Here is a 14,618-nt window from a genome sequence, read left to right as displayed (position 1 = left end):
TGAGTTCTATTGCCGATTTGTTGTGTCCTCTAGCCCCACTCCCACTCCTAACTACTCCCCCAGCTTTCTGTATCCACTCACTCATCTCAGTGTAGGGAAAGGAAGGCTTAGGAATTTCTATTTTTGTATGCTGTACTTTAAACAATTAAACTTACTCAAAGAATTATAGCCCACAAAATTCATCGGCATGGAAGTACTTGTCAATTTGGATGTGTAAAATCCCCCAGCAGCTGCACTGTGAGAAACAGGGACAGCTGTATTACATATGAACTCCTGCTTTAGGAGTCTTGGCTAATTGCCAATTCCTTTTATTTTTCAATACTTCTCTCTGTGTGGTTTCCAATGACTGTCCTTTTTCTCTCACACTCTCTCTCCCTCTTTTCTGAAACTCTTGGTTATAACCTCATTCAGTACCTTCCACAAACATCCCAGCATTGACTCATTGACTAAGCCTTGAAGTTTAAAGACAAGTGAGGTTGTTAAATACAAGTGAAGTCATTGTTAATATTTGGCATCAGGAATCTGTGCACAATATTTAAAAGATATATTTCTACTGCTATTCAGGAATAAGAACCACAGCCTACAAAGTAATTAATCTTTTAAAAATAGCTGTATTTTTGTTGAAAAGAAATTATAACACATAGTAGCAACCTTCATGCTTCAGAGGGTATGTTTTTAGCTGCTACTTCAATATCAAACCACAGACGATCTGAATTAAAGAAATTAAGATGATTTTGCCACTTCTTCACTAGCATCATGATGAGAAATAATCCACATGGTTCTCCACATGGTTCTCCTCCACATGGTTCTCCTCCACATGGTTCTCCTCCACATGGTTCTCCTCCACATGGTTCTCCACATAGTTCTCCCCATGGTTCTCCACATGGTTCCCCACATGGTTCCCCCCATGGTTCTCCACATAGTTCTCCCCATGGTTCTCCACATGGTTCCCCACATGGTTCTCCACATGGTTCTCCCCATGGTTCTCCACATGGTTCTCCACATGGTTCCCCACATGGTTCTCCACATGGACACAATTCACCTCTGCATTGTCATTTGCTGGCAGTGACAAACCATCACATGTCTGCAGCTTTGATTCTCTGAGGATGGAAGACCATTTCTTCTCTGCTGAAACAATGCAAAATGTGTCATATAATAAGTAAAACTGTGTATAAAATGTTCATTCTAAATGACCAAAGTAATTTCAAATAACTAATGTGAGAGTTTAAATGCCTTCAAAATTAACTAATCAACCTAAAAAGTTATTACTCCCTCAGGAACTCATGGTTAATGAAAGAGACCCGAGGTTCTAGATTCAGACCCTCGGACTCCTGCTTTCATGGTGCTTTTCACTGTGTATCAGGTAGATAACATGGATGAAGTAACTGCTTAAGATTTTGTGAGGGCGTGTTTTTATTTCTTCTATATATTCCTAGGATTAGAACAAAACAGTTTTTTAATTTCATATTATAATATCATCTGTGCTCAGATTATGGGTGGTGCTTTGTTGTGGAATACTACTTTAACTAGGCAAAGACATGTTACATTTGTTTATGCTGTATTTGTGTAACTATTAAAGATGTTTTACAGTTGTTGATGCTTCATTTGTTTAACAACGTAAAGATGTTGTGTTACTTTGCCTGCCTAAGGCACCTGATTGGTCTAAGAAAAAGCTAAACATTCAATAGTTTGGCAGTAGAGGGATAAGCCAGGCTGGCAGGCAGAGAGGAAAAAGTAGGGGGAGGGATCTAGGTTCCAGAAGAGAGAGAGAATGAGGGAGAAGGAGAGAGAGCAGCCAGGGGCCACCAGCCAGGCATGGTGGAAGTAGGACATACAGAGTGAAAGGAAGGTTTAAAGCCCTGAGGTAAGATATAGGTGAAGAAACACAGGATGAATTAAGTTATAAGAGCTACTCAGACAAGCATAAGATAAGGCCAGGCATTCATAACTAATAACAAGTGCTGTGGGATGGTCCGTATGTCAAATGTGTTGCTGATTGGTCAATAAATAAATCACTGATTGGCCAGTGGCCAGGCAGGAAGTATAGGCGGGACTAACAGAGAGGAGAATTGAGAGAACAGGAAGCTGAGTGAGGGAGACACTGCCAGCTTCCACCATGACAAGCCGCATGTGAAGATGCCGGTAAGCCACGAGCCATGTGGCAAGGTATAGATTTATGGAAATGGATTAATTTAAGCTGTAAGAACAGTTAGCAGGAAGCCTGCCACGGCCATACAGTTTGTAACCAATATAAGTCTCTGTGCTTACTTGGTTGGGTCTGAGCGGCTGTGGGACTGGCAGGTGACAAAGATTTGTCCTGACTGTGGGCAAGGCAGGAAAACTCTAGCTACAAACAAGTCTCTGTGTCATGACTGGGGGGCTGGCAGTCAAGAAAGCCTGCTTCAGCACTTCACGTAGAGTCAGAGCAGTCTGGTAGAGCAGGCTTCCACAAGAGAGAGCCCATGGATAAATTTCAAGTTGGTGAAGACCACTATACCCCTTCCTCTATCTATTTAACATCACGGAGATGCAAATATTAGAGATACACCTGTGAGGCACTTACCATATTTGTTCTAGCTTGGGTGAATTTTTGTGGTAACCTCCATCTCATTAATGGCTAAAGCTGGTAACAAATCACCTTGAATATCTTTACCAACTATGGCCTCAAGTTTTCTCTCCACACTTCTTTGCTGCCTTTTCTATTCTTTTCTCTTTTTTTGCCATTAATCCATGTTTCCATTAAATAAGTTTTTTGAAAATATATAAACAAATTAAATATAGAAGCTCCTCAAAAATCTAATAATGGAACTGCCATATGATCTGGCTATAACCCTACTGGGGATACATTACAAAGAATCAAAGGCATGGCTGGGTTTCTAACTCAGGGGTAGAAAGCATGTCTAACATGTGCTGGATTTTATTTCCAATAACTTTCCAAAGTCAGTGGACTCTCAAACTTCCATTGACTTGGATTTTCTCACTCTTACTTTTCATGCTTGAGTGTATGTTTTAACTTTATTCTACTTATTGGCAAAGGGTAAATTCCATAATAAAATAGTATTTTAAGAAATAGATGATAAAATAATCAAATTGTTTTTGTGTCTTTTTTGGTAGCTTATTTTCATTATTGTGTTAAAACAGCAAAGTTTAGAACTCCATAGACATATGTTTAGAACTTCAATATTCTGAAATAGAAATAAAATTTGAATATCAATAATAGAAATTATGCTGGTATCTGACATTAAATTATCCAAAAGTACGATTCACTTCTCTTTTAAGTATTGGAACTATTTTAAAATTGTGTGTGTGTGTGTGTGTGTGTGTGTGTGTGTGTGTGTGTGTTCACACACACATGCGTGCGTGGTAAGGTATGACTGCCAGTGCATACAAGCCACATTACACATGTGGTCAGTGTGCAACATTGAAGAGTCCACTCTTCCTCCCACTGTGGGTTCTTGGGACCAAGCTAAAGTTATCCGACTAGTGTCAGGTAAGGTACCATCTGAGTCATCTCTCTAGCTCAAGTATTGGAATTCTTTAAGAAAACAAAACCCTTGGCCGGGCGGTGGTGGCGCACGCCTTTAATCCCAGCACTCGGGAGGCAGAGCCAGGCGGATCTCTGTGAGTTCGAGGCCAGCCTGGACTACCAAGTGAGTTCCAGGAAAGGCGCAAGGCTACACAGAGAAACCCTGTCTCGAAAAAACCAAAAAAAAAAAAAAAAAAGAAAAAAAAAGAAAACAAAACCCTGAATTTCAATGCTGAGTGAATTCTCAGGGTACAAGCCACAGTGTAATGCCTACAGCATAATGTGTAAGTCACAGACGCTGCCCTGCAAGATGTCCACTCAGCTACTTAGAGGTCTCAGTGAGTAAAGGTGGTTCTTTGAGGAGGCGAAGGGATGTATATAGGGAAGAAGGAGGGATGTGGGTAAAATAACAATATCTAGAAAAGCCTCAGAGAATCAGACTATAAATTATTTACTAAAAATATCTTTATGTAATTCTGTACACAAATACACACATACAGTTTTAATGAACTTTTCTCATTTGGGCTAATGGTGATCCCTCATGGAGCCAAACACCACCTAACAAAACTATTACAAGACATGGGAAGCCTTTTTTTGAGTTGTTGGCCGGGGCTGTCCAATAGACTCCCCAAATACACTTCCAGTCACTGTTGCCCTTCATTACCGTCACCAGATGTGGAAGTTAAGTCCCTGTTGCCATGTGCTTCAGACACAGGGCCCAGAGGCCACTAAACTAAAACTGACCTGAATGTTTCCACTCTGAAAACTAGTTTCCATGGTACCAGGTGTGATACAAGTTTCCAAATGAGGAAGGCAACCTCTAATCCCACCAAACTGTGACATTTGTGAACCACATCAATGCCCACCATGGCACGATAATACTAAGGATGCAGTAGTAGTGTACATATCTTGGCAGTAACAGCTCTCTAATTGGACTCAGGACTTGTTCAACAAGAGGGGGACCATGCTTGAAAACCTAGATAACAACTCAGTGCTAGGGAAGTCATGGTTATTGGAGGAGAATCTACAGCAATAATTTACTAAACCAGCATAATCCCTAATAATTTACAAATGTGTCCTCAGATAACCCATAGATAAGTATAGTCTTCAACCCTCATCAAGGAAACTTCTCCACAACCATCAAAATGTAGAGTTGTGGAGCTCAGCCCCAACGAACAGGTCTATAAAAACACTTCTTCACTTAGTGCTTGAGGAACACTATGAAAAAAGGGGTAAAGAAAGATTGTAAAGAGCCAGAGGATCGGGTAATTTGCTGTGAAATTGTGTCTCCTAGCAATGTCAGAAGCTGTTCCCATAAAGTCTCACCAACATGACTGCTTCACAGTGAGCTGAACAAGAACACCACCAATGGACATGCTAAAGTGGACCTGGAAAAGCCTACAAGGCCTCAACCTTACACAAAGATCTGTAGGCAAATGAGGAAAACTGGGCGTGAGCAAGGTGGTCTTATCCAAGGAAGATCATACTAGCTGATTGTTCAATATCAAATGGTTAGTCCTAAAACCAAAAAATTTACATACAAATAACATTATACAGACTGAACAGGTTATATTTAGGAATACACACATACATGCACACACACATACACACACACACACACACACACACACACACACACATGCATGCGTGCAAGATCAATTAGTGAAAAAAATAAAAGGAGACCATAAATTTAAAGAAAGAATGGGAAGGAGTATATAGGAGAGTTTTGAGGGTGGAAAGTGGACAGAGAAATTTTGTAACTGTAATATAAAAGAAAAAAATTCTCGGTTTTATTTTATTGTAATATCTTCTTTCAGACACATTCTTAAACTTTACATGGAAAATCTATTTTCTTCATATATTGAGAAGTACCTAAATTTTAAATAAAAGAGAATGCTTGCCAAATATTTTCTTGCAAGTTGTATAAGAGAGTACTATTTATTTCAAACTGAAGATTGTTCAAAATTACAGCACATGCCCTAAAAAATGATGTCTCCCTCAAATCCCTCCCCTCAGGCCTCAGGGAATTTTGCAGGAAAAGGAGGAGGGAAAAGCATGAGAGCCAGCCGGGCGGTGGTGGCGGTGGCGCACGCCTTTAATCCCAGCACTCGGGACGCAGAGCCAGGCGGATCTCTGTGAGTTCGAGGCCAGCCTGGGCTACCAAGTGAGTTCCAGGACAGGCGCAAAGCTACACAGAGAAACCCTGTCTAGAAAAACCAAAAAAAAAAAAAAAAAGCATGAGAGCCAGAAGGAATGGAGGACACCAAGGAATCAAGGCCTTCTAAACACAGCACAGCCTATGTGCATATTAACTCAGAGACTGGCAGCATGAACAGGGCCTTCATGGGTCTGCATCAGATGTGGTCCTAGAGCTGAAAGGAGAAGTAGACACATGCCCCGTTCCTAACTCAGAAGCAACTCCAATTTATAGTCATTTGCAAATGAAAATTTTCTTGTCTTCAAGGGAGTCTCACTGGGAAACAAATCACTCTTAAGGGTAGGCCCCACACCCAGCAGTAGATGGCCAACATAAAGTGAATCCAATGGCATCATCTTTAGAGGTTCTTTGTCTTACAATGTTAAGTTAGGACATTATTTGATTATTTGTCTTGTTTTTTTTTTTTTCCTACCACATAGGTCATTGTGCATATATTACAACTTCTAGTTTTGAATCCCTGAGTGTGCAAACACATATATGTCTCTGTATCTATATGTGGTTTGTTTGTTTGTTTGTTTTTGTCTTTTGTCTTTGGCTCTTTTTCTTGTTTGGTTGTTTTGTCCCATTTCACTTTTGTTTTGTTTTGTTTTGTTTTATCTTATTATATTTAGTGCTATTTTATTATTATGTCTTAGATGCCTGTTTATTTTCTAAGGAGAGAAAGGATATGGATCTAGAAGGAAGGAGAAGAGGGGAGGAACGGAGAGGAGTAGCAGGAGGGGAAATCATAATCAAAATATATAGTATGAAAGGTGATTATTTTCAAGAAGAGAAAAAGTACAGCTCATGTAATTGTTTTCATTGATACTATTCAAATAATTCCTGGTGATGTAACATATCTGAGCACATGCATCAATTAAGGTTATTCTTCATTCTAAAGTGTCACAATAGAACTAGAAAAAACATGTTTCTATGAGGAGAGGACATTGTTAAAATTTAAAATGGGACAATAGAAGGCAAGCAACATATACAGATATTTTATAGTCTGTGAATAAAGGAACAGTTAATAAAATTATGACTTATGAAACCACACAAAAGGAAAATCATAAGAGGTAGATCGCCACACCAAATAGTTCACAGAAAGTCTCAGACTTAACTGCCACCAGCTTTTCTCATAACTCAGAATTAGTACTGAAGTTAAAATAATAACTGTACATGAAGCCCAGTTTTGATACACAATATTCCAGCCATTTGAAAAATGAGCTTGAGTTGAGTGAAGTCATGATAACAATTTTAAAAGGAGCTTGAGAAAATGAGGAAATGAGCTTCTGTCCTGCTATTACCTGCCAGGGTTGGCATCAACTAACTGCATTCTTACTTCATTTTGATCTGGTCCTGAGAGTAAAATCTATAACCACATCCTGCTGTAGATGATTGATTGATAAATAAAGTGCTGATTGGCCAGTAGCCAGGCAGGAAGTATAGGCGGGACAAGCAAAGAAGAGAATTCTGGGAAGTGGAAGGCTGAGGCAGAGAGACCCTGCCAGCCACCACGATGAGAAGCAGATGTTAAGATACCGGTAAGCCAGGAGCTATGTGGCAACTTATAGATTAAGAGGAATGGGTTAATTTAAGATATAAGAACAGTTAGCAAGAAGCCTGCCATGGCCATACAGTTTGTAAGTAATATAAGTCTCTGTATGTTTATTTGGTTGGGTCTGAGTGGCTGTGGGACTGGCGGGTGAGAGAGATTTGTCCTGACCTTGGGCCAGGCAGCTACAACATCCCCTGCTGCTCCTAGACACATTGGCTCAAGCTCATGGGATCATGTCATTTTGGGGGACTAAATATGCTCAGACTACATAAGATATAACATCAATATAAAAATGATTGTGGCCATTGATACTTTAACTTACCTGTAAAGACCTATTACAGGTATATGAATGACTCCCATAAAACTTTGTTTTTCTATAATAATATACTTTGAAAATTAAAAAGTGCCCTGAGTATAAAACCCATTAGATCTGAGATCACTTTAATAATGCACACTGCCAACTGAGAAAAACAATAATTACAGTGATTTTCATGTTCCTGTTCTACATATCAAGGATTTCTATAGATAAGTACTATACAAGTCTACTGATACATTTATATTTTCATAGTTTTGAGGAACACATACTTCTTTCCTAAAATGTATATGATAAAAAATTTTTGTTAATACTCATTGTATATGTTAATAATAAAACTTAAAAAATATGAACAAGGTTACATTCCATCAAATTATTTCACATATATTGAATACTGGTATGCCAAACAAACAGTGACAGTGACAATTAATCCAAACGGGCAATTTAGCAAAATGTTTTTTAATTAAACAATGAAAAAAGAGTTAAGACTATAAAACTCAGAGGAAATTTGAAAACACATGAGAAATAAAGGGCACTGGTAAATTAAGATGGGAAGATTATCTAATATCCCAGTGTATATGATTTATATTGCATTAGTACAGCTCTTCTCCTTTTATATTTAGTAAGTATATAGGAAAGAAAGTATATCATTGCATTCACTATTTTACTAGGGAGGTAGTCCTAATCCCTTTCCCCAAGCAGGCTATCTATGTGGGACCTGGACCACTACGCCAGGCTAACAGAGTCTAACTTCATTGGTCTCTCTAAAGCCTGGAGCAACAGCTTTATAAAGAAGAAGCCCAGCAGCATTCATTGCACTGGGTCTGTGCTTCTTCAAAAGCAAGCATTCAGGGTTGTGACAAGTTGGCAAAGACAAAACGGCTGGAATTAGCAGTATTGTGTGCAGCTGGCTTCTTGCATGGTTTCTAACAACACATCCACCAGAACTGATTATGTCAAAACAGATTTCCCTGTTAGAGCCGTATAGTCAGCACTTCTTAACAGATAACCTGATCAAAATGTGCCTGTGTAAGAAATCTGTAGCAGCCACTGAATGCTGAAGGGTGGCTTTGAGAAGCCCAGTGTCTTAGTGAGACTGTTGAACATGTTGAAAACTCCATCTCCTTAGTCAGATCTGGACAAATTGCTTTTCCTTCCTCCCTCACTCCCTCCCTCACTCCCTTCCTTCCTTCGTCCTTTCTTCTTTCCTTCCTTCCTCTCTCCCTCCCTCCCCCTCCCTTCCTTCCTTCCTTTCTTCCTTCCTCTCTCCCTTCCTTTCTTTTTCAATTTCTCACAGAATTTATTTACATAAAAATAATTTTAAGCTAAATACTTTAAGAATTAGATGATGATAACAAATAGTCCCACAAAAGCCCTAATAATATTTTACTCACATCAACTTTTCTTTCTTGAGATTATAATTTAATTCCATTTCTCCCTTCCCTTTCCTTCCTCTAAGCCCTCCCACATACCCTTCCATGCTCTCCCTCAAATTTATGGCTTTCCTCCCTATTAATTGTTATTGCTTGTATTCCTAAATATAACCTTTTCAGTCCATACAATTCTACCTGTGTGTATGTTTTTAGGGCTATTTGGCACATGACAACCAATTGGTGTGCTCTTCCCTGGAGGAGGCCACCTTTCCCATTCCCAGCTTTTCTCAGTTGCCTATAGTTCTTTGTGTAGGGTTGAGGCCTTGTAGAATTTATCCCATTTACTTTGGCATGCCCATTGTTGTTGTCCTTGTTCAGGTTATGTATGCAGGTAAGAATTTAATGGGTGTAGCTTCTGATATTACTATGAAACAAAATAACCCATGGCTTTAATAATCTTTCCATTCCATCTCCCACAGTGTTCTCTGAGCCTTAAGCATGGGAATATTTTGTAGATGTATCCATTGGACTGGGCTCCACAACTCTGTATTTTTATTGGTTGTGGTTTTTTGCAGTGGTCTCCTTCTGTTCCAAAGAGAAGTTTCCTTGATTAGGAGTGAGGACTAGGTTAGTTTTTTTTTTTTTTTTTTTTTTTTTTTGTAACATAATGACAACTTATACTATATGATACAATGTCTGGTTAAGGTAACTGTCAATAAATATCTACTGATTAAATGTGTGTGGAATTCAAGATAACTTGATTTAACCTCAGTATTAAAGAGCATTTAAAGTATGTATGTATATAAAACTGTATCAGATATAAAATTATTCAAAGAGAAAATAAACCATTGTTTTTAAATGGATGTATGCTCATCAGTTTCTCCTCTACTTTATTCTTATATACAGATCACCCTCCTTCTATATGTGTATGTACCTGATTTTCCTTTTTACTCTAGTGGATTTACTAAACTTTTTATATTGTTTTGTTTTTTATTGAGTGTGAGTACTTATATGTAACTGAAGAAAACTTTTATATATAAAGAATTTACTCTATTTTAAAACATTTATAGAATTTTTCTCAGATTAGAGTTACTTCATGTTAAAAAAATAATACTGTGACATATAAAGGCTTTACAATATGTTTACACTAACAGAAGTTCTATTTTGTATTATCTTTTATTATTTTTTCAATCCTATATAAAGAAGTCATTTTAGTAATTATTTCATTTTTCAAGAGAAATATATATTAGGACTGGAGAGGCAGCTCGGTGGTTATGATCACTAGCTTCTCTCAGAGAGGGGCTGCATTGGTTTCCCAGGACCTATGTGGTGGCTCACAACTCTGTGGCTTAAGCTCCAGGGTATCTAACACCCTCTTCTGGCCCCACAAGCACAAAGCGCATACACACTCACACTGTATACATACATCCATGCAGGCAAACACTTGTCTACGTGAAATAAAAATAAGTAAATCTTAAAGAGTTGTCATGCTTGTGCTGATAAGACCTCATGAATCTAATTCCAACAAAAGAAAATACAGCTGTTGAGGGCAGAAATGTGCCATTACATTGATGTTTTGTCTGCCAGATACCTTGCATGTGTTCTTGTCTCACTCACACGCATAAGTGTGTGTCATAATAGCAAGCCACAGCCATAGAAATGAGTAGAAAATTCTACACAAACCACTCTTCTTTCAAAATGTTCTTCCACAAACCAGTTGATAAATTCTTGAAAAGATAAGACATTGCTATATTTACTATAAGCATGAAAGCAAAGCATTTGTGTAAAACCTACGGAAACTGCTTGTAAAAACATATGTATCTTTGTAAAACAAAAGGTACATTATTATAATCTAAAAGTAGCAGCCGTTCTATACAGCACTACTCTAAGTTAAGATATTAAAATTTAGAAATAAACATATCAACATCTATATTTTCATTATTCTTGTTCAAAAGGACAGCAATACTGTATTTTTCAATATCACCTAGAACGATTCATTTTTTAATTGTTGTTTTGCATGGTGATCTAAAAGCAGTGGTGCCTGAGGAGAGATTTCAGAAATAATTTTAGTCTGTTGGCCTTATTCATTTCTAAAACTAAAGAATTTATATTTTCCCCTAATCCTGTTAAGAAGCCAACTTTTCACTTTGTAATTTCCTAGAGTTACTGTGCCAAGAAAAAAAAAAACCACTATTATTACAGAGCAGTACCTACAACTGCTCCAAGCAGCTGTTGGATTGGCAGCTCTTTGGGGAAATAATGTGCTTTTCCTCTTTCTTCCTTTGTGATTTAGCTCCAATAGTACTGACTGTGCCGTCCCATTTACTTCTCATGTGAAATGAGCTGAACTTGACATACTAATCTAACAAGTAAGGTAATTTATTTTGAAAATTTTTAGTGATTTCAAGAAGAAAGATAATGAAGAGATAAAGAAATAATCTTTGCTGTCCTGAAATGTGTACGTCTGACTCAGCTCAGAGACAACAGTATTGTTTTTAGCACATTTACCAAGCTGAGTTTGAAGACAAAGCAACCCAGAACCCAGGAAAGGGCTCATTCCCAGGCAGTGATCACTAGTCTTGGTTGTCAACTTGACTATATCTGGAATTAACTAAGACCCCAGCAGCTGGTTATACCTGTGTGGATTTTTTTTCTTAAACCATTTGAAATGGAAAGACACTTTTAAAAATAGATTATTTTCTCATGCAGTATACCCTGACTATAGCTTTCCCTCCTACTGTTCCTGGTTCCTGCCCACCTCCCCTCCAATCTGGATCCACTCCCTTTCTGTGTCTCATTAAAAAAGAACAGGCTTCGAAAAGATAACAACCAAACACGACAACACAAAGTAAAATATAATAAGATGAAGCAAAAATTCTCATCCTGAAGTTGGACCCAGCCAACCCAACTGGAGAAAAACAGTCCCAGGAGCAGGCAAAAGAGTTAGTCAGGGATCCCATAAATATAGCATTGATCCAGAGGAGCCAGTGCAGACCCACATAAGCCCTGTGCTTGCTGCTTCAGGCTCTGTGAGCTTATACGTGCCTTGCTTAGTTGATTTAGAACATGACTGGTTCTCCTGTCCACCTGGTGGACCTGGTGTTCTCCTGGTGTCCACCATCCCCTCTGGCTCATATAATCTTCCCTCAACCTCTTTCAAGGGATTCCTTGAGCTCTGAGGGGAAAGATTTGATAGAGACCTCTACTTTAGACTCTCTGTCTACCTAACGTCTGACTGTGTCTTTCATCTGTTCCATCTGCTGTGGAGAAAGCTTCTGTGGTGATATTGTGTTCCCCAAAATATTGTGCACTCTAATAAACTTATCTAGGGTCAGAGAACAGAACAGCCACTAGATAGACATAGAAGCCAGAAAATGGTGGCACACATGCCTTTAATCCTGGCATTCCAAAGACAGAGATCTGCCTGGATCTCTGTGAGTTCAAAGCCACACTGGAAACAGCCAGGCATAGTGACACACACCTTTAATCCCAGGAAGTGATGGCAGAAAGCAGAAAGGTATTTAAGGTGTGAGGACCAGGCTTTAGCTTTTAGGCTTTAGAGCAGCAATTCAGCTGAGATCCATTCAGATGAAGACACAGAGGCTTCCAATCTGAGGAAACAGGATCAGCTGAGGAACTGGCAAGGTGAGGTGGCTGTGGCTTGTTCTTTTTCTCTGATCTTCCAGTATTCACCCCAACACCTGGATTCAGGTTTGTTTTTATTAATAAGACCTCTTAAGATTCGTGCTAATAAGACCTCTTAAGAGTTGTGCTACAAGCTTCTCTGATGATGACTGGATAAGGCACTATAAGTATAACAATATCATTAGGAGTCATTTTATTTATTTATTCCAGATCTTTTGAGGTGGGAAGATCTACCTTTAACCTGAGCCATACTTTATGTGGCAGCCTATGTAAAGAACATAGGAAAAGGGAGCTTTCACTCTTTATCTGCTTGTCCTTTCATTTTTCTGACAAGTCCATTCCTTTGCTGGCATTAGAGCCTACCTCTTTGGGATTCTGGTATATACTGAAGACTAGATGAGACATCCAATTGTGGAATGAACAACTACTGGATTCTTGGACTTTCCATTGGCAGACAGCCACTGTTGTTGGATTAGCTGAATCACAACTAATAAAAAAACTGAATCACAATTCTAATAAATTATATATATATATATGTATATGTGTGTGAATGTATATATATAGAATACATGTACATAAAGAGACCATATATATATACATACACACATACACACACACACACACACACATATATATATATATATATATATATATATATATATATATATATATATATTCCTTCTATAGGTTCTGTTCCTCTAGAGAGCCCTGACTAATACACAGGCTAACTAACACTGTTTTCAGAAAATCTCTTTGTCTCTTTCCTAACCCAGCATGGAATTCAAAAATGTTCTGACTCCCCCAATAGGTTGCCCTGTGAAATCTTACCTTCCTAGTTTGAATGACCTCTGAAACACATCACAATTCCTCGTTTGGAAAAGCATGTACAAAGACTTTGAAAGCTATGGCCACACCTTATTTCTATTTCCACATCCCCAATTTCTTATTAAAATTTACTAGTATCATTTTAGTCAAACTAGAAAGTCTCATAACCCAACTTGACAAATATGTAGAATTTTATGTTTCATTTTCAGAGTACAAACAAAGTAAATATTTCAGTCATCTTTGTTTCATTCATATTTAGGCATGTCCAAACATCTGTTTTAAGATTTAATTAATGTTATATCATATCTTGGAGATGATTAGGGAAATATAATTACCTATCAGATTCTTTCTTTAAATGGCAATCACCTATTTTTTTTCTCTAAAATTCCTAAGCATTTCCTTAATAACAACACAGAGTTGCTGTTATCTGTAGCGCAGTTTTCTCTACATGCTCTGTGTTAAACCTTCAAACACAAATTAGTAAATAAGACCTTATTGTTTAATTATTTTATGTCCTATACTATATATACTACATTTGCCCAGTGACCTTTCCCGGGGACACTGCCTGGATGACAGCACAGTGGCTTGGAAATACTGTTTCTCTGCATATTTCTGTTTACCTTTAGTAGAAGCAACACAATACAAAGTTTATTTAAGCTGAGAAAAAAAGCAGCACAGATGTCAACCACTGTGTTCAGAAGAAAGGGAAAGAAAGCCCTTATCTTTTCACTTTGTACACAATATTAGCTTCCTGGTATACTTAAAAAAAAAGCTAACATAAATTGGATCAATTGTGAGAACATCATATGTATGTGCAAATCAATGTGTTGTCTAGCAAGAAAAGGGCTTCTGAGGTGGGCAGTGCTTTGCTCTATTTTGTTGGTTATCTTTCTTTTAACAGTGTATTTAAAATAATATACCTTTTACTATAAAAAGAAACAAAATTGCCACTGACTTTAAACTAGGATGTTTTAGTTTGTGGATGAGCAAGCCCAAAAACTACAACTGAAAATGATGATGTGGAAAGGCCAGGATTAAAACGGCTAAGCAGGATGGGTTTCCGGCCTGTGCCCAGGGTACTCTGCATACAGTCACACTGCTGACTCAATGCCTCCAGTTGAATGCACACCTTAGCAGGACTAAAGGTAACTTAGGCTGAATACAACCTCCTATGGCTCAGGGTT

General features: G+C 38.1%; 1 long non-coding RNA gene across 2 annotated transcripts in view; it reads right to left on the bottom strand.

The window, feature by feature from the left end:
• Positions 1 to 591: 591 nt before the first annotated feature.
• The window catches only part of LOC131918707 (uncharacterized), a 51,526-nt gene continuing 37,499 nt past the window's right edge, over positions 592 to 14,618 (bottom strand). For both annotated transcript variants that reach the window (XR_009381064.1, XR_009381066.1), the window contains exon 2: positions 592 to 1,125. This is a non-coding gene — a long non-coding RNA (uncharacterized LOC131918707). The remainder of the gene's footprint in view (positions 1,126 to 14,618) is intronic.

The sequence above is a fragment of the Peromyscus eremicus genome, chromosome 8b, assembly GCF_949786415.1.
Source record: "Peromyscus eremicus chromosome 8b, PerEre_H2_v1, whole genome shotgun sequence".
Lineage (NCBI taxonomy): Eukaryota > Metazoa > Chordata > Mammalia > Rodentia > Cricetidae > Peromyscus > Peromyscus eremicus.
Note: the sequence above shows the minus strand (reverse complement) of the source record. Positions and strands in the feature narration are given on the sequence as shown.